Source organism: Marmota monax, unplaced genomic scaffold (assembly GCF_021218885.2).
Source record: "Marmota monax isolate L192 unplaced genomic scaffold, Marmota_monax_Labrador192_F-V1.1 WCK01_AAM20220418_F8-fsc00096, whole genome shotgun sequence".
In the NCBI taxonomy this organism is placed as follows: domain Eukaryota; kingdom Metazoa; phylum Chordata; class Mammalia; order Rodentia; family Sciuridae; genus Marmota; species Marmota monax.
The window spans coordinates 3,124,184-3,144,980 of record NW_026695236.1 but is presented as its reverse complement, the minus strand read 5'-3'; the positions used below and the strand labels follow the sequence as shown (position 1 = coordinate 3,144,980).

Here is a 20,797-nt window from a genome sequence, read left to right as displayed (position 1 = left end):
GATTTGTCTATATCATGCTTATATGCCTGGCTGGTACAATGTTTTCATTTCCTTTTGTGCATATTGGGACCATTATTTTTTAAGGAATTTGATGGGAAATTGAGGTTCTGTTTTACAGGAAGATATTTTCAGTTGTCAGGAAGTAGACTACAAATATAATTGTGCACAATCTAGCCACTTATTCAGTATTTCCTGACTTTTGATAAAACAAAGCCCCGAATGAGTGAACTTTTCAATGAAATATGAACTTTTAGACTTTGATACATAATCCTCCTATTGGAAGGATTTAATAGGTATGTTCTGTAAATATTTTAAAATAGTAAGATTTTAAAAAATTTTGCCCAAGAAGGAATTTAAATTCTTCTATTAATACATACATATTTTAAAATGTATATTAGCAAAGGTTAACTACTTGTGTTTCTTAATGAGAAATTTGGAGTATTGAAGGGATATTGATGAAATGTAGTTAAGAGTTTTCTGAATTAAAAAAATATTAACAAATCTTATTTACATTGGCCAAGGAAAGGAAATAATATATTGTTTATGATTAGGCTATTTTTATCTTCAAACAAAATTTTACTGTTTTTAGAAGTTTCCTTATATGAACAGAATGTGCAATAGCTGTATGAGTCTGTATTGTTTAATGTAAGAAGTTATAATTCAGCATAATGGGAAAATATATCAGATTCTCATACAGACTAATATATACTTATTAGATATTTTATTAGGTACTATAACAGGAAACGTACAAATTACTTTGTTTTGTCCCATAAAACAAAATATACTTTTTTCCTTAAGCTTTAGGATACAGTTATTATATAGAACCTATCTTAGGAGTTACTAAAGTACAGTTTGCTCAGTTTCTGCTGTTTAAATGGATATAGATATTTTTATGGTTTTACTTTCCAGTATTGTTAACATTAGTAGTTTTTTAATGGTTTATTTATGGCCTTTGTGTTTTTATGTATATGTTGGCAAAAAAGTGTCATTTGAGCTATCAGGCTGGCCTAGACCTAAGTTTGAATTCTGATTTCATATTATTTGAGGTATTTCTTAAACTTTATTCATCAGGAGTATCATATAAATGCAATGCTAATTGGAATGAAAAGTTACTAAACTTTTTATTTATATGTTATTGGAGATGAGAATGGACATTGTGAATAAACATAGAGTGGACATTGTGAATAAACATTGTGAAAACAATTAATGAAGCATAAATTAAATCCACCTCAAAATCCACTTTTAATTTATTATACATTTATTTTAGTATACCTCTTTTTAGATCTAATTTTTTTTGAAGTGCAGGTTGACATAGTTGAGCAGAACATTGGAATCCTTTGAAAACCATAGGAGTATTCTAATGAAAAACAAACAAAAAATAAATAAATAAAAAAAAACAACAATAACAACAAGATAATGTGGGTACTTTTTCTAAGCTGAAAACATTTAAACTTGAGTTTGTTTCTGTTGTTTGGTTTTTCCTTCTTTTCATTCTTTCCCTTCATTCCTTTCTTCTTCAGCCCCCTGTTTCCTCCCTTCTTTCCTCCACCTTTTCTTTCCCTATTTTCCTTTTTTGCCCAATGAATACAACACCTGATGATTGAACATTCATCCTGTGAAGGCACTGTGCCAATGGGAGGAAAAAAATGTAATACAAATGATGGTTCAAGACGATGCTTAGAAATGATGAATAATTTCAGTGTGTTCTTAATTTTGTAAATGTATTGAATAAATGTTTAATGTTAGTGGTGTCTTTTTTATTTTGCTAGGCAGTAGGGATTTTCTTGCTTTCATGAGGCTCATATTTTAAATCTATTTAGTGCTATAATGAAGTATGTACAAAATAGCATGGGAATATAAGAAAAAAAATCTTAAAAATATTTTGCTCTGATTTGGAAGCTTAGTATAGACACCTCTTATGTTTTGAACATTTATCAAGTTTATGCTAGAACCTACAAATTTTGAGCCTACATTTTGGCACACTGAGCCTTAAAGTTACTTTGTCAGAGCAAAATAAAATCAGTATACCAAGGATGGATTTAGATGTTGAAATTATTTAAATATTTAACAATCAGAATGTATTTCAACTTTTATCTGGTCTTTCAAGTTCTTATATTTTGGTAATGCACCAAAGTGTGTATTATTCTGTGTGAAATTTTGTGCACACTTAATTAAAAAACATGGTTTCTGTCATTATGATAATTACTGAATTGTCTTCTATGGTATCAAGAATCAGTATTGGTATTTGTAAATAACTTATATTACTACTATTTAGTGTAGCCTTCTCTGTCTCAGAAATCCAGCACCCCTCCATCTCTCATTTTGAGTGTGAACAATAGGTTTTAAAGCATCCAGTTTCAGATCGTAATTTTTGACTATTGATTTAAAAAACATTTTTTAGAAATGTCCTTGTAATAGAAAAATTGATTGTTAAAGGAGCTGTGATGTTGTTATGTTAACAAAAATATTAAATTACTATTTTTATATAGATAAATGCACAAAATACTGATTAAAATTCATAGGACATACAAAAATTTACTACTCTGTTCTCTTAGGCTCTCAGTTCTAGTTTAAAGACCAAAAAGTATGTAAGAAATTCTAATACAATTTAGCCCTTAATTCATACAATAATATACTAACTTTTGGGAATGGAGTGATAAATTTAATTCTTTTTTAATTCTAAACTTCATGCTTTTTCTAGTCCTATGGAGGAATTTGGAATAGAAAAAGAACAGCGCTTTTGGGAACTTGAGTTAATTTTGAGTTATCAGAGGTTATGTAGGAGTATATTAGATTGTAAGATTTAATGATTGTGAATAGAATTTGGAAAGGTTTAAATACCTTACAATAAACTCCATTTGGCATGTCATTTATAAGGAATGACACTAAGAAGTAAATAAATACTGATGAAAAATTTATGCATTATAATGAATTGCTCTAGGATATACAAGATGCTTTATTTTCCAGCCTTAAATTACTTATCAATAATTTCTTGTAGATTGATAAATGTAGTTTTGGATATTCTGCTTTTTGTTTTTATGCCAGAACAAATAACATTAGCTTTTTTACTCCAAACACTTTGGGTAAGTAAGGGCAGATATTCAAAATAAAAGAAATTAACATTGGCATTAATTTCTTGCTACTAATCATTTCTAAACACAACTTCCTATAGGGCTAGTCATGAGAACATTTAAAAATATGACATGAGTGTTCAATACTGAGAAAATAGGAAACTCCCTTCAATTAAAGACAAATAATTAGGAAGGGAAATAGAAGTAAATCCTAGCCTTGCATTAAAATTTGCATTCATTGTTACTCATGCTGATTATTACAAAGAAGTCTCATCTTTGAATATATTTTATCTTCTCACCTTTTGTCTTTCTTTAGCTGTCACCCATTTTCCTTGACAAAAGGTTCACAATTTGGGAAGAAAATTGAAAATAAAGACTTTGATTTCCTCTTTAGGGAGATAGTGAAGATGCATTCTTTTTTAGAAAGTTTCCCTTTTATTAAGTATATAATGTATTCTATAAAATATGTTAAATATATACAGTCTTATTAAGTATATAATGTATCCTATAAAATATATTAAATATATACATTCTACCTTTGACTAAGTGACTATTTATTACACAGATATATTATCTTTTTAGGTAGAATTTATAACACTTGAACAAAGGAAGTGTGCAAGACTCAATTGGTGATATATCAATCCTGTTCTAGCCCGAAAGCTTTTGGTGGGCTAAATATTTTGGTTATTTCATAATAAATTAAGAATATCTCACTTAATATTCAAGGGTAGAAGACAAACTCATTGCTTGGCCTGTGTATTAAGAATTTTTGAACAGTAGCAATATCTTCTAAAAATATTTTATGGTTATAATTTCTTTTTACCCACAACCCTACATTTCAATAGTCAAATTTTGAAGTTAATAACAGTATTAGATGTTCTTTTTAAACGGTGACTTATTTTATTGTTTTTGTTGTTGATATATCAAAAAAATTCTTTAGAATACTTCTCAAATAAAACAACAGAATTCATAAGGAAAATAAGGAATTAATTCCTAAAACTAATATATTCAGGGAAGGACATCATAAGGAGACTATTTTATTTGTGCTCCCCTGTTCTTGGAATATATTATCAGAAAGGCTGAGGATCTATTTCCAGTACATTAATCAGAATTGATAAAAAGCTATGGCTTAAAGTAAAAGGCCAAAGAGTTGGTTTTTCTTTTTTATTAATTTTTAAAATTTATATATGACAGCAGAATTCATTACAATTCTTATTGCACATATAGAGCACATTCTTTTCTTATCTCTGGTTGGATACAAAGTATATTCACACCAATTTGTGTCTTCATACATGTACTTTGGATAATAATGTCCATCACATTCCACCATCATTTCTAAACCTTTAACCCTTCCATTCCCTCCCACCCCTCTGCCCTATCTAGAGTTCCTCTGTTCCTTCCATGGACCCCTCCCTACTCAAGTATGAATCAGGCTCCTTATATCAGAATAGATGATGCTAAGTGAAGTTAGCTGAATGTTTTCTCTGATACAAGGAGGCTTATTAGATGTTCTTATAACTGTGTCACCATATTAAACTGTTAACTAAGAATTGTTAAAATCTGTCAAGTTCTCCCCTAATAGATTAAATTTCCACTGAAAGCCTACACCAATGGAATGGAAGACATATGGCAATTTTTTACAGATATTGAGCTAAGGACACTTGACAAGGATATTGTCAATTAATTCGGATCACTTAAATTGATGCCATATTTGAAAACAAAAATGGAGACTTTGGCATGAAAATGTCAACATTGACTTTGTTAACAGTTTGTTTTTAACTGTAGAAGGGTATTTAAGCTAGTGTTTTAAAATCATAAACATAAGCTTTTCTCTGCCATTATTCATGTCTTACTTATGAATGTGCACTTATGCCATTTTACAAACTATACATTTTTCAGAGAAATACATCTTACATGATGTATGTTTTCTCTATATATTATTGCCTTTATGTAAATAAACATGTTTAACACCCCCCCCCATGTTAACTATTACTATGTAATGTGATACTTTTTTGCCACCATATTTCTTTAGGTAAAATCATTATCAGTTCACACACAGTCATGGTGTAAAAAAAAAAGTGTGAGGTTGAACTGAATTGTTCTTGTTTTCTATATTTAGAAACAGTTGTGAACAATTGTGGAAATTACATTTAAAAAAATAATTCATAATTCAGTACTTTAAGTACTTCAAGTTCATTTATCCCTTTTTTAATTTTCATCAGTATATTTTTTGGAATAGCATAATATAATTGTTGGAATAAATGACCTTTTATTGTAGTTTCAACTTTAGTAAAGACAAATTGTTAGTTTGTATGTTGAGGGAAAAGTATTTAACCTGAAATCCTAGGTTTTTAGTCACTATCTTTATTCTTTTAGCTCTGTTTTTCCTGAAATAACATAACATCATCATTGGAAATTTGGGCTATTACTTGATAATGAACATTTTAATTGTTTGTTCAAAGAGCTATTCATAAAAAAGAGAACATGTTCAGAATACCTTTTGCAGTCTAAATAATGGAGCACTGAAGACAGAAATTTCCTAGAGTCTAGACACTGGGAAGTCCTTGTGCAGTGCTATTACAAGTGGTTTAATGTTACTGAATAGGGTAGGTTAAAGGGAGTGTTAAAAGGATGGAAACCTCCTTCCATTGACCTCTTTGAGACAGTGTATTCATGTCAAAAACTAATCAAGTGCAGCTGCAAGATTAATTGTGTGGGGAAGCTATAAACATAGAAAGCTGTGACCTTTACTCAGAGTTCTGTTTCATGTACAAGCATTCACTTTGGAACTATTGACTATGAACTTGAATGAACAATAATTTACTCAATTGAGCATACAGTAGTAGTATTTAAAAATTACTGAGCTCATAGGGTATGAGGTAGATGCTTACAGATTTCTGGTTGAGGCATTTGAAGAAACTAGAGTAGGTCTGAGTAAATGAGAAGAGAGAATAAAAGAACTTGGATTTGTAAAGCTATGAGAAAAATTTGCTTATTAACCTTTGAATCTTTTTTCCAAGCCCTTTTGCTTATAATGGAATTTTACTTTAATCCTCAATGTAATTTGTTTCCTGCTCTAAATTTCATTAATAGGTTTTCAAAATTACTCATTAAAATTTGTAATCATTAGTAATTTTGGCTCAGTAATTATTATCTTAAGGAAGTGATGTTTTTAAATATGAGATATTTAATTTTTATTTCTAATAGGACATAGCTTATCCATCTAAATATTTGTATTTAACATGGGCATTCACAGGGCTTTGGATTGGTCTAAATACATTAAAAATTTAAGAGGAAAGTAACATAATTAGATTTTTTAATTATCTGAATATTTTTATGATCTTAGAATCTGGATGACCAAAGGTATATAATGAATTCTCTGAATAGTTTTTAGGTTATTTTACAATGTCTTTATTTTTGTCTTTTTTTTTTAATTAAAAGACTTTCATTTTTTAGATCAATTTTATGTTCATAGAAAAATTGAATAGAAAATATAGAAAGTTCCCATTATACCCTCTGCTCCCATGCATGCCCAACCTCTTCTATGACCAGCATCCCACACCAGAATGATAAATTTGTTTCAGTCAAAGAACCCACATTGATATATCATTGGCAACCGAAGTCCTTAGGCCATGTTATGGTACGTTCTTGGTATTGTGCTCTTTATGGGTTTTGACAAATGTGTAAGGACACACATCTACCATTATAGTATTGTACAGAGTATTTTGCTGCCCTAAAAGTCTGTGCTGTATCTATTCATACCTCTCTTTACACAAACACTCCTGAGAACCACTGATTTTTTTAAAAAAATATTTATTTATTTTTTTTAGTTATAAGTGGACACAATGTCTTTATTTTACTTTATGTGGTGCTGAGGATCTAACCCAGTGCCTCACACATGCTAGGTGAGCCCTCTATCTCTGAACCACAACCTCAGCCTACAGATTGTTTTAATATGTACATAGTTTGGCCTTTTCCAGGATATCTTATAGATACAGTCATCCAGTATGTAGATTTTTCAGACTGGCTTCTTTCACGTAGTAATATGCATTTAAGTCATGAAATAACATTCTTAAGTATGTGGTCTTCCATGTCTTATCCTGCTTTTTATTAGCTCATTTCTTTTTAGTGCTTAAAAAAGTTCACACACACACACACACACACACACACATAGTTTTTACAAAGTGAAGAAAGTTTGTATTTGAAGGAATTATTTTGAAAAAGTCTTTAAAAATTTTTTTTCTAAGTGAAGTACATTTATATCTATTTGCCTGTGAGCAAGAAGAGGTATGGAGAACTTTCTCAAGAATACATTGCTAGGAGTTATAAATTTAAGATTTGAATTTTGGAAGATCATGTTTTTAGTACATCATCCTATTTTAGAGAAGGAATTTATAACATATAAGATCTTATATGTTGTAATTTAAGTACCACTTAATTTTCACAAAAATGACTGACTGTTTTATATGTTACTCTTCTCATTGGCTTTCTACATATTTATTTTTTATTTATTTTTGGCATGGAAAATAAATAAATTGCTTTTGAAAAAGAAAATCAGTCCATATAATGTATTTTGACATTTTACCGAGGCTTTAACTATAATCTTAGTTGATGGAGTTTCAGTTTCATGAGCATAAAGTTATTCATGGCCTCTATTATTTTGTGATCTTGTGATTCTGTGTTATCTCTGATGCAGCCAGTGAATATAATGTAGTAATCATTAAGGTTACTGTGAAGATGCTCCTGAGTTGGAGGAATTAATTTTATTACATGATGACAGCTAATGTTAGCCATACAAGATGAAAACTTTTGCTTTGGGAAATGTGAAAAGTAAATTTCATTCATGTGTATTTTTCTCTTCATGTTCTCAAAAACCTGATACTTGAAAAAAATCATGTGTAATAATTAGATTGAAAAATTTTAGTTGTCTTTATGAAGTATATCAATATTAATCTCTACTAAGCCTTCAAGGAAGGAATTGAATGACAGTTTACAGAGACATTTCATTTGTATCATTCTGTAATGAAATCTGTATATGATTACATTTTATTAGACATAGTAGGAGATTGAAACACACACACAAATACATATATGCATATACTTTTGGTTTTTATTTTAAAGAAAATTATGTAAAAGATTTCTATCATTACCTATTAACCTCAGTAACTGTTGAGGTGAAAGTGGCAAAGTATGTGTTGCATGTATGGAATATATTTTTGTTATGTATGAGTGTATTTGTAATGTTTTATATAATTAATAATGATTGATTAGGGGGAGTACCAGGGATTGAACTCAGAGGCACTCGACCACGGAGTCCCCTCCCCAGCCCTATTTTTTGTATTTTTATTTAGAGACAGGGCCTCACTGAGTTGCTTAACACCTCGCTTTTGCTGAGGCTAGTTTTGAATTTATGATCCTCCTGCCTTAGCCTCCTAAGCCTCTGGGATTAAAGGCATGCACCACTGCGCCCGGCTGATTGATGATTTTTATCAAACAATTTATTAAATTATTTATGTGGATTTTTAAATCTAGTTTAATATTGATAACATATTAAATCAACTCTGTTATTTTTATTTTATGGGAAACTGGTTTCAAAATAATGAAATGTCAGATGATTACACTCTTTTGGTAAATTGAATCATTGTCAAGTACTATAAAAAAAATTTGAGATTTTGCCCTACTTCGAGGATAACAAATAAGCATGCTGTAGTTTCATGGATGCTGTCAGAGGGCACAAGATTTCTTGTTAGAGACAAACGATTTTATTACTGAAAGCAGTATAATTAGATAGAATATATTGTGGTAGTTTCCTGAGTCCCAGTTTTCATAAAAAACAAACAAACAAACAAAAAATAGAAGGCGGCTAAGTGACACATGCAAACATATTACATTGTGTTACATTGTAAGAACTTTGAGGCTGGAAAACTCAAAAAATCTTTTCTAATGGGTAATAAGCATGCCTGCCTTTTTGCCTCATGTATTTTCCAAGGTTGCTCATGTTAATAAATATAAGAATGTTAATAAATATATCATTAGATACAAATATCTTGGAAAGGTTGTATGGAACAAAATGTGAGTGCCTTACTTGTAAGACATGCTTAAACATTAAGGACCTTTGCAGATTTTTTTCCCCCAAATCGTATGTTGCCAGCTGACTCCAGAGTAAATATATTTGTTATAATGTTAATGCAAGTGATTTTTAAAAATATTTCATTGTTGTTTTCATTTAGCAGTTTTAGGTTAGTGGAAAATTTATCAGTAAGTACAGAGATTACTCATATATTCCCTGCCCCCATGTATGTGAAACCTTCTTCTTTATCAATATCTCCCACAAAGTGGTATATTTATTACAGTTGATGAACTTACATTAACATATCATCACCCAAAGTCCATAGTTCATGTTAGGGTTCACTCTTCATGTTGTACATTCTATGGGTTTCAACAAATATGTAATGTCATATATCTATTATTATAGTATCATACAGATACAATAGCATATATCATCATATTTGTCCTGCCTTAAAAACTTATGTGCTCCATTTTGTTTTATTTGTATTTTTGAAGTTTTATGTTTATTAATTTCAACCATGACAATAGTCTTATAAGATAGATACTTTCTCCATTTTATAGATGAGAAACTAATACTTAAAATGATTAGAAGTTCAAATCGTAGATAGGGAATTTTGAAAATTCACTAAAAGCAGAGAAAACCTCCTTCTTGCTCTGAATACTTCTATCATAATGAAAATTTTCACCAGCATGGTGGCAAATGCCTGTAATCCTAGCCACTTGGGAGGCTGAGGCAGGAGGATGGCAAATTCAAAGCCAACCTCAACAATTTAGTGAGGCTCTAAGAAATTTAGCAAGCCTCAGTTTCTAAATAAAAATACAAAAGGGCTGGGAATGTAGCTCAGTGGTTGAGAGCCACTGTTCAATCTCTGGTATAAAAAAGAGAGCAAGCAAGAAAGAAAATTTGGAATATCAATAAAGAGGAATACAGAAATACACTTGAAGTCTTTGTAGATCAATATGGACTCTGTAATTGCAAACAAAGAAAGTGAGAGTTCAAATACAAACCCAGATCCCCAGATGTGATGAGGTGTGTGACTAACAAAGAAAATCGACAGATAACAATTAATAGGTTGGTATAGAGAAGGAACCCTAGCAGGGCCATTCTACTTGGGAAAAGCTGAGTAAGGGGTCTGTGCTCTTTAGGGATTAAAACAAATTTATCAGAAGGAAATGGAAATTATCTTTAGAACCACAGTAGGTAGTTTGCTTATAATTCCTGTACATAGAACCATACATAAAGTCATTATTTTGTAACTTCATAAAAAGACTAAGTAGTTAATATTTATGTATGTATCTTTACATAATATTCTTTTTTTTTAAGAGAGAGAGGGGGGATTTTTTAATATTTAGTTTTCAGTTTTCGGTGGACACAACATCTTTATTTTTTATTTTATGTGGTGCTGAGGATCGAACCCAGCACCCCGCGCATGCCAAGCGAGCGTGTTACTGCTTGAGCCACATCCCCAGCCCATTACATAATATTCTTTATGTAATCACTCATCAAAACAATCCTAGTAAGCCACATATTAATATTTCAAATATATAAGTGAGGAGAGTGAGGATTAGGGATGTAACTTTCTCAAATTTATACAATCCTATTCAACACACACACATGTACACAGTCACGTGTAGCTAATTACAGGGATATATTCAGAGGAAATTTCATTGTTGTACAAACATCATAGACAAACTAGGATGTCTGCAATGTTAATAAATATAACAATCTATGAGACTACAATGCCTATGTTAACATTTGACTGAAATACCATCATGTAACTGTGTGTAAGTATACACTAGGTTTATTAATATATTTGTATGTGCACATGTGCATGTGGGGCCTCTATAATCCCTTCCTTTCATAAGCATGAGTTTGACAGTACCAGTGAATATGATGGGATATCACTTCTATGATTAGGTTACTAATCAGCTGACTTTGAATTAGTCAAAAGAGAGATTATTGGGTATGAGACTGTCTAACAAGATGAGCTTTTAAAGATGATTATGTGTCAGAGAGATGCTTGAAGGAGCAAACTGCCTTACTGTGGATAGGACCACATGGCAAGCACCTGAGAGTGATCTCTAGGAACAAGGAACAGTAACCAGATGACAGGAAGCAAAAATATGGGGCCCTTAGATGTAGGATCAGAAGGAAATGAATTCTGGCAAGAACTTAATGTGTTAATTTTCTGTTGTAACAGAAAATACCCAAGAGAATTAACTTAAAAGGAACTTCAAGGTCTCAGAAATTGTAATCCATGGTCACTTGACCTGCTTGCTTTGGACCTGTGGTGGCATAGTACATCATGGTGTCAGGGACACGTGGTGAATGAAGGAGGTCTATTCACCTCATGGCATTTAGGAAGCAAAGTGAGAGAAAGCAGAAAGGGCTTGGGTTCCAGTATTCCCTTCAAGGTTGGGCTCCATTTTAATGATCTAACATTCCCCCCATAACACCTGACATCCCCTAGTCATTTTACTCTCTATGTAGTTTTACCTTTTTACGAATACAGTATATAATCTTTTAAGACTTACTTAGTAATGTGCATTTCAGTTTCCTTTCTTTTCATAGCTTTTTTACTTTTATATCATATCTATTTAGAGCTAAATAAACATATTAGTTCATATCAAGTTCTGGCAGTTAATTAATAGAGCTTCTTATAAACATTTGTGTGCAAGTTTTTGTGTGAAATAAATTTTCAACAACTTTGAATAGACACCAAATTTGTGGGTTCTTATGGTAAGAGTACGTTTAGTTTTGTGAGCAACCACTGAGCTGTTTTCTAAGTGGGCAGAACTATTCATTCTGTGAACTTCTATGTATTTCAAAAAGCTGTACTTTATTGTTTAAGATGAAATGTTCTCTAAAGTCAGTTGTGCTTAGTTTTTGCCTTTAGCAAATGTCAGACACTACCAAAAGCAATAGTAATGTTTAGCTTTAGAAGAAGAAATGAGAAGTTATAATAGATAGAACATAATGGAGGTGTGAAGATAGTTGAAATAAGTGGTAGGAATATAGTTGAAGTATGAGGCTGTTGTATGGAATAAAGTAACATGACAATGGATAGGTATCAGATTGATTGAGTAGTAGCTATAGATTTTCAGTAAGGAGAAAGTAGATATTTGAGTAAGTAATGTGATGAAAATGGTATATTACAGACATGTCTAGCATTAGTTTGTCACAGATGGGGAAAAGTGAGTGCTAAGAATCCTGTTTAGCAGATGCTTGTGTAATAATAATCTAGATATTCATGGGTAGCATAGATATTCTAGCATCAAAACAAATAGTTAAGGGGGATAAGAGGATGGAGTAGGGCTGGAGGCATTGCCATTTCTATAGGTACATAATTAAACATTATAGTTTACGCGAAACTTTTATATTTTTTGAAAGTTTGAGATAGCAAGCTATATTATAGCCAGCTTTTAAAAAATATTGATATATTACTGAACATTTGTGAAGTTAGTACTGTAAACCCTAGAAATACCAGGTGAGTAATACAATCTCCTAATATTTTTCTAACCTAAAATAAAGGATGGATGAATGTAGTAGTTTAAGGTGGAATTGGTTCTTGATCTATATTCCCTCATCTTGAGTACCACATACTTCAGCTGCCCACTGTTTCCCAATAAGCTGCTGGCCAAAAGATGGGGAATTGGGGGAACTGGGAGCAATAGTAGGGGCATTGGTAATTGTCAGTCCTCCCCAAGGTCACGGAGATCACCTCTTTGGCAGCTAGGATGAACATCAGGATTCACTTTCTTAGTAATTATAATACGTTTTCTTTGTTTTCCGTATGTCACTAGGTTTGTCTGCTTATCTGTACTAGTGGTTTTAAACTACTGTTCTTGTTATTTAAAATGTGATTCATTTTTAAATATTTTTATTGAAACTCAATTTTGTAGTAACATTTCATAAAGCGAGGAAATGATGTGCATCTGGTTTGAAAAGACTATATTCTGTTCCAGATTGTTGGCAAGACTTCAGAAACTGCATCTGAGAATAATAAGTAATTTGTAAAATGCTATGATTTAGTGTTCTGTAATGCTAGTAATACATGTCTGTGTATAGTTGATAGAATTTGAGTTTTACAAAAATTTATTAAAATTAATCTCACATTACCTTGGGATGTGGAAAGGCAAATAATAGTACATGTAATTCATTCAGAAATTTTTAAATGCTGTGTTTTTTCTCTTCAGTCACATAGAGCAAATTACTTACATAATTGTTCCGAGATGAAGATTTATTAAGAAACTGTGTAAAAATGAATCTCATAGTGAAGGCAAATTTCTGTAAAGTCTCCTTAATATAGCCTGTGGCAGTGTTGTTAAGAAGCTAATCGGAAACATCTGTTAAGAATATTAACATTTAGTGTTATTTTAAGAATACTTATTACATACACATAGTGCAGTTAACCAAAATAAAAAGTTTAGTCTATACAACTTCAATATTTAAAGGTATTTTGATAGAATACTAATAGTTTTTAAACTCTTACAGTAGGAACTTTTATTGTGGGCATTTATTTTCAGTCTCATTACTTAGTCTTGTATATACACTTGTAATTGTATAAAATGGTTGTTTAAACTTAAAATATCTCCATGCCTGGATTCTTTATTGGAATATTTACTTTTATTTTAATGTGTATGGTAGAATCTGTGTTGGTCAGAATTACCCCCTTAAAGGTAAAATTAACCAAATTTGCTCTCCTCAGTCGGTATGAGTAGGAAGACATGTGTTATATCTAGTCAAAGGAGAAGGAGGAAGGAGAAATTTTTGGAACATGTAGCTCAGCTACCTTTCAGTTTGGAGTCTTGGGTTATTTGTTTTAGACTTTGGTCTCTTGAGAAGCATTCTGAAAGCATCACCATGGATAAACTTTACTTAAAAGTTTTGCCTTGAGTTGAAATTTTGTATTACCTTTGGAAATTCTGCTGTGAACTTCTTACCTCATGAATCCCTCATGGGATTCAGTACACATGTTTGCAGTTTAATAATTTGTGAATATGTATTATTGTTTACTTTATTGAAAGCATAAAATTTCCAAGCTGGGATAATAATTGCCACCATTTATTAAACCTCATTATGCCAAGTAATGTGCTAAATTCTTTACATATGCTTACTATTTCATTAAGTCCTCAGGACAGTTCTATAGGTATGCATTCTTAGTCCCATTTTATAAATTTAAAACCAAGGCTCAGAAAGTCTACCTGTTTTGCTCAAAGTCATATACAATGAGGACTTGAACTTTAGAGCCTTAGTTAGTACTTCCCAGAAAAATATTCTATCTCTTGGAAAATGAAATTTTTTAAAAATTTGGATTTTGTTGTTTTGTATAGATATCCTCTTTATTACCATCACATAACTGTATACTTAAAAATTTTTTTTCTTAACTTCTTTATTGAGGTATGATTGATATTAAAAGAGCTGTACATATTCAATATATACAATCTGATAAGTTTGGAGATAAATATACACCCATGAAACCATTGTCATAATCCATGCTAGAATCCTATCCATTACCACCAAGTTTCCTCCTGCTTCTTATTGATTGTTAGTATTGTGATAAGAACACTTAACAGAATCTACCCAAATTCCTATTCCATATTAATGAAAATATCAAGTCACGACCCTGAAAGCCCCAGTTTTAAAGTCTGAGTCAGAATCCAGAAGGCCCTACCTTCCAGGTATCTCCTACAGTCTTTAAGCCAGCCCTTTTTTAATGAATCTGTGTCTGGGGAAGAAGAGTTTTAATCCTTCTTTTAGTGTATTAATAATATCACAAAAAATTATTTCTCCAAAGACATGAATCAGTGCAAAAGTGAGCATTGTTGGAGGTGATGAAAAGTCCTTACCTACATTTCCATAGTTAGTTCAGTTTCTAAATGAAGCCTAACTAGAGGATGTGCTCTCTTTATGGGGTATATGCAGGTTTGTAACTGTATGCTTTTTGTGCATTCCTAGTTCATAAAATATATTTAAAGCAGAGCTGTTATGGCTATTGTAAAGTCCTATATCCTTAGCCTTATATTTCTAGGTATCCTGTTGTTATGGACTCAGTGAGAACCATAGTGTGAAATGTATATTGGCTAGAACCATGAAGAGAAAACAGGACTTTAGAAGATACTATGGAATTAAGGAGGCCACATGGACCATTGTAGAAACTGGTGATTTAAACCCATTGAATCTCTTGAGTTAGTATGTTAAGTCTTTCTTTTTCTATTCTGTTTAGAGATTAGTTTGATTGGTAGAAGGAAGGCAGGAAGAGAGGGAACGGCTAAACATCTGTTTTTAAACTACTCCTTTATATTGAGCCCTTGTTTTTAAAGATTGCTAGGAATAAAAGAGCATTGAAATTCTCTGAAGACAGTTTAGAAGGATTGTTTATTGTTTAAGAAAAGGTTGATTGACTTCATAGCTATGAGATCTTGAGCATGTCTATAAACTTTCAAAGTATATTTCAAACACAAAAAGGTAGAGTAATAGCTACTCTACGTAATTTGTAAAATTACAGATGTGTACCACCATGCCTGGCTCACCATTTACTCTTAGAAGAGATATTATTCATCTGTGTGTACATTTATAAAGGGTAACACATAGAAGAGATATTATTCATCTGTGTGTACATTTATAAAGGGTAAGACATAGAAAACATTCATTAACTGGTAGTGAATGTTACCAGGTAGTACAGTTCATCTTTGGTTTCTGAATCAAATTTGTACAACCTCTTTCAGTTTTCTACCAAGATTAGCTATTCTACATTTTTTCTTGCCAGTAAGTGGTAATAAGTGAATATATCTTACCCTTTTGGTAAAAAAGCACAAAATGGATTAAAGGAGAGATATGTAGTTATTCTAAAGGGTCAGAATTGTTCCAAGATCAGAATAAAGAGTGATTGACATATAGTTGAATATATCAGTACTTCTAAGGGAGAACTTTGTAAATTACAGAGGAAATTGGTCATAAAAAAAGGGGGAGAGCAAGGAGTTGCAGATCAAAGGTTAGCAATGCTAATACAGAACTGAGATAATTGTGAATATAAATACTCTAGGGGTTGGAATGTAGCTTATTGGTAAAGAGGTTGCCATAAATACATGATTACATCCCAAACAACACAACACAACATAACATAACACACACAAACACACACACACACACACACACACACACACAGAGAGAGAGAGAGAGAGAGAGAGAGAATATTCTGTTTTAATAGAAATGGTAGGTTTTCCTTGTGAGACATCACCATATAATACTCAACTTTTAACTTATCTTGTTTGGCTTCCATGTTCACCAATAATTCTTCACATAATAATTTGGCTTCTCAGGATCTTATATTCAGTATTCATTGATAAGAATTTGAGAATATATGGTATTTAAATTTTGTAGTATAAATTTTTGGTAATTCAAAAATTTATACTATCTTTGAAGGCTTAATATCAGGAAGCATTTGTAATATGGTATGTTGCATGCTAAGAATTGAGCTTTCTCTGCTTGCCTGCAAATAACCAAACTGGTGCTTGCTCCTCTACCAGTAACAAATGTAACTTTTGTTGTTGCAGTTATATAGTTCTCTTATGGCAAAGTAGAGTTGGATGAAAAGTGATGTAACCTGAGGTACGTAGAGTGTTATAAAAAGTCAGTACCAAAGAAAGATTTCTGTGACATTTAATAACTTTGCCTCAAGAGTAAATGGTGAGCCAGGCATGGTGGTACATATCTGTAATCCCAGCAACTCGGAGTCTGAGGCAGGAGGATTACAGGTTCAAGGCCAGCCTCAGTAACTTAATGAGGCCCTAAGCAACACAGTGAGACCCTGTCTCAAAATAGAAAACAAAGGGGGTTGGGGATGTGGCTCAGTGGTTGAGAGCCCCTGGGTTTAATCCCTGATACCAAAAAGAAAAAGAAAAGAAAAGAAAAGAAAAAAAAGGAATGGTGAAACCACTCATCTCTGGTAATTGCAGTGAACTTAGATTATAAATATGTTAAAACTATTTAACTTTACACTTTAAATTGGCAAATTTTATTGTATGTGAATTATGTCTTAATAAAGATATTTAAGAAAACCCCCTTAATAAGTAAATGATGAAACACAATTAGGGCAACATGTACTTATACTTGGAGATCCTCTGAAAAAGCAACTTTCAAGCTTTCAAATTAAGTGGGTATTATATCTGGTTTGTTTTCTGCTGCATCCCCAGCATATTAATAGGTAGTCATTTAATTTTTGTAGAATGAATAAATGAATAGAATGAATATTCAATGAGTGTTTAATAGGAGGTCCATTGTGGGTATTTAAAACCTAGTACACACTTTTAAATGACCTAAGAAAGATGCATGATTTGTAGAGGAGAAAAAAACAAAACAAAACAAAACAAAACAAAAGAAAGAAGGCAGTGGGGGTGGGAGTCAGATATCATGAGGATATAGGGAAGATCAATGGAGTAGAAGTAACAGAATGAGAGGGATGCAAGAAGGGAAAGGGGAAGATAAATGGAATGAATTTAACAAATCATGTTATACTCATATATAAAATATGCCAAAGGGAAATTCACTTTTGTGTATATGTAGAAGAAAGAAAGTTTAATAGAATAGAAGAGGCAGAATAGGGAGAGGGATGAGGGGACGAAAAGGGTCAACTGGGGTTTGAAGTCAAATTTCTTGCATGTATGATTTTGTTAAAATAAACCCATCAGTATTTATAATTTTGATGCTCTAATATATAAATAAATATAAAACATATATAATTTGGCAGATTTATTGTCCTCTTCTAAACATTGATATGTCCTAAATGTATAAATAGTATGATACTTCACATTATATAAATAGTTATATGAAAAAATAATATAACTATTCAATTTAATAGTAGAAAGTATATTTAAGTGAACCATACTTTGGTCTTTCCATCCCTTAATATTATTCCACAGGTGACGTATGTAGGAAAAGAAAACTTTAAATATTTAAAATGAGACTATTTGATTAAGAACGAGTACTTTTTTGGCAGCTGAAAGATTTTGTTGTATTATAGTAGTAATAGTTTTGTAATCATCACTGTTGTGATAGCTTTCCATTGTCATGACAGAATACCTGAGATAAACAACTTAAAATCAGAGAGGATTTATTTTGGCTCATAGTTTAAGGGGTATCAGTTCATGTTTTCTTGGCCCCATTGTTTTTGGGCCCGAGGCAAGATTATACATCATGGCAGAATTATGTAGTGGAGTAAACTGGTTGCCTTATGGTGTCCAGGAAGCAAAGCGGAGAGTGTATGTGTAAGAAGAGGGACTAGATCCCAGAAACCACTTCAAGGGCATGTCCCCGGTGATCTAGCTTTTTTCCACTTGGCCCCAGTTCCTAAAATTTCCACTGCCTCCCAATAGCATCATAGGCTTGCAACCAAGCCTTTAATACATGGTCTTGGTGAGACATTTAAGATCCAAACCATACCAACTAACTTTAATGTTGTTTTGGGTCTTAATTTCTTTATTCCAAAGTACTCGAAGAACACAAAGGGATGGATCCCTGTACTAGATTTGGGGTGAATCAACAATGTCATATAGTATTACTGGGGACCTTTGGGACCACCATGTATCTTTCTAGGTCACATGCCCATGAAAAACAGCCGTTTTTAAATTGTGTACTCAGTCCTTTACTATTATACCCATGCAGTATAGTTTTCTTAGTGGACAGGAGAAGTGAATGGTAGGATTCTTGTTAGGTGTGCTAAATTATTATGAACAGAAGACATTCCTGTATTAGGAAGTTACTTCTTTGTATGCTATACAATATTTATAGCATACAAAGAATACAAATTTTCTTTAATGAAAACTCTTTACCCATGTAGATCAGAATCTGTCACACTTTTTCTGTGTTTTCTTTTGGCTACAGCACTAGGTTTTGAGGCAAAAGAAAAAAAAGTATATTATATATATATATATATATATATATATATATATATATATATATATTACTAGTAAGTAATTACAGTGTTAGAATAATTAAATGATATTTAAAACTTTTCTCCCCTGTGCCACATCACTATGGAATGTTAAAGGAAGGAAAGACTGAAGTTGTTATAACAAGAGATTAGTTATATTTTTTAGCCAAACTTTTTAATAAAGTATAGGATAAAGATATGTCAGCAGCCAAAATATGCAACTTTATTAGATCATTAAAAAGTGTGTTTTATGTTTATATATCCTTAACTAACCTTCTGTTCAATACTGAGGAAATAATAATGAAGAACGGTATTGGGAAATTTTATTACCCATTATAATTTTTATTGTATTGTAAATATAATACCAATAGAATTCATTGTTATTCAGTAATGCTAATATCCAAGTTTGCTATAAGTTTTGGAGTCATTAAAATATTTTCAATAATTTTATATTAAAATAGTTTCTAAAAGATGTCACAGGTTTTTCTTCGGATGTATTAAACAACTTGAATGTTTTATTATTAACTATTAATAATGTGAAGTATCATACTATTTATACATTTAGGACATATCAAATTGGGCAGGGCTCTTTGTTCTATATTAAACGGTCTCTAGATGACCATTGATTTTTAATTTCACTTTCTTATTAGTATGTATTGCTATATAAAAAACTACCCTCAAGTTTAGTGTCTTTAGAATAAACACAAGTTTGTTTGTGATTCTACAGATCAGCAATTTGATCAGGGCTTAACCTAGTTGTTCTTCTTACCTCTCTTGGGTTCACTCATGCAGCTATAGTCATAGTTCTCAGGCTTTGCTTGGGGATGCATGGTCTTAAGTTGTATCACATGTTAAACTCATTGTTGGTTTCTATTGTCATTGATATGCTTATATTGACTGCGCCAGGTTTCTTAGCACGATAATCTCAAGATTCCAAGAGAAAGAGGGGAGCGGAGCCCTGGGGTTGGAAGCTATACATTTTCACATTATTTTGATCAAAGCAAATCATATGGCTAACCTATGAAAGGAGGAAAACCAATCTTTATCTCTGTGGGTGGAGCAGTCATGTAAAATGACAAGGGAGTGTGCCTACAAGGATGGGAGAACTTGTTCTGTCCAATTTTGCAAATGATATATCATCTTTACTAATTTTTTACTTCTCCTTCTCAACTCTAACTTCATTATTATTTTTTATGCCTTCCCTAGCATGTCTTTTCTTCTTTTTCCCTTCAATGCTGAATTAGTAATTATATTTTGGAAGAATGTTTACTCCATTACCGAATTAATATGTAAACCAAAAACAGACCTACCTTGAGAATAGTCCTGAGGTAATTCTACTACAAATGATGGTTGTGGGATTTCTCTTTCTCATTTCATTTTTTTTTTTTTAGACAGGAATATAATGAGGAGGACACAGGGGTTTATTCTATTCTCTTTTTTGACTATATGCCAAGATTTTTTTTCCAAGATAGTCTTAATATATTCCCAGAGTTTTGCAGAGCCTACCAGGAACTACCATGTAGCATAAGATGGGAGACAAAGTAAAACATTTCTGTGTTCATTTTTTAGTTTTACTTAGTTTTTGCAGGTCTGATTTTTTTTTTAACAAGACTTGAAAACTTTTTTTTTTTTTTTAATCGAGACAAGACTTTAAAACCAGTATTTTAGGTAATTGGATTTGTTGGCTAGCTGAATTTTGGGTATGTTAGGTTAATTATCCTGTTA

General features: G+C 31.7%; 1 protein-coding gene across 10 annotated transcripts in view; it reads left to right on the top strand.

The window, feature by feature from the left end:
• Nucleotides 1–20,797, top strand: part of Tmem135 (transmembrane protein 135) — a 271,986-nt gene that overhangs the window by 136,713 nt on the left and 114,476 nt on the right. The window lies entirely within an intron of this gene.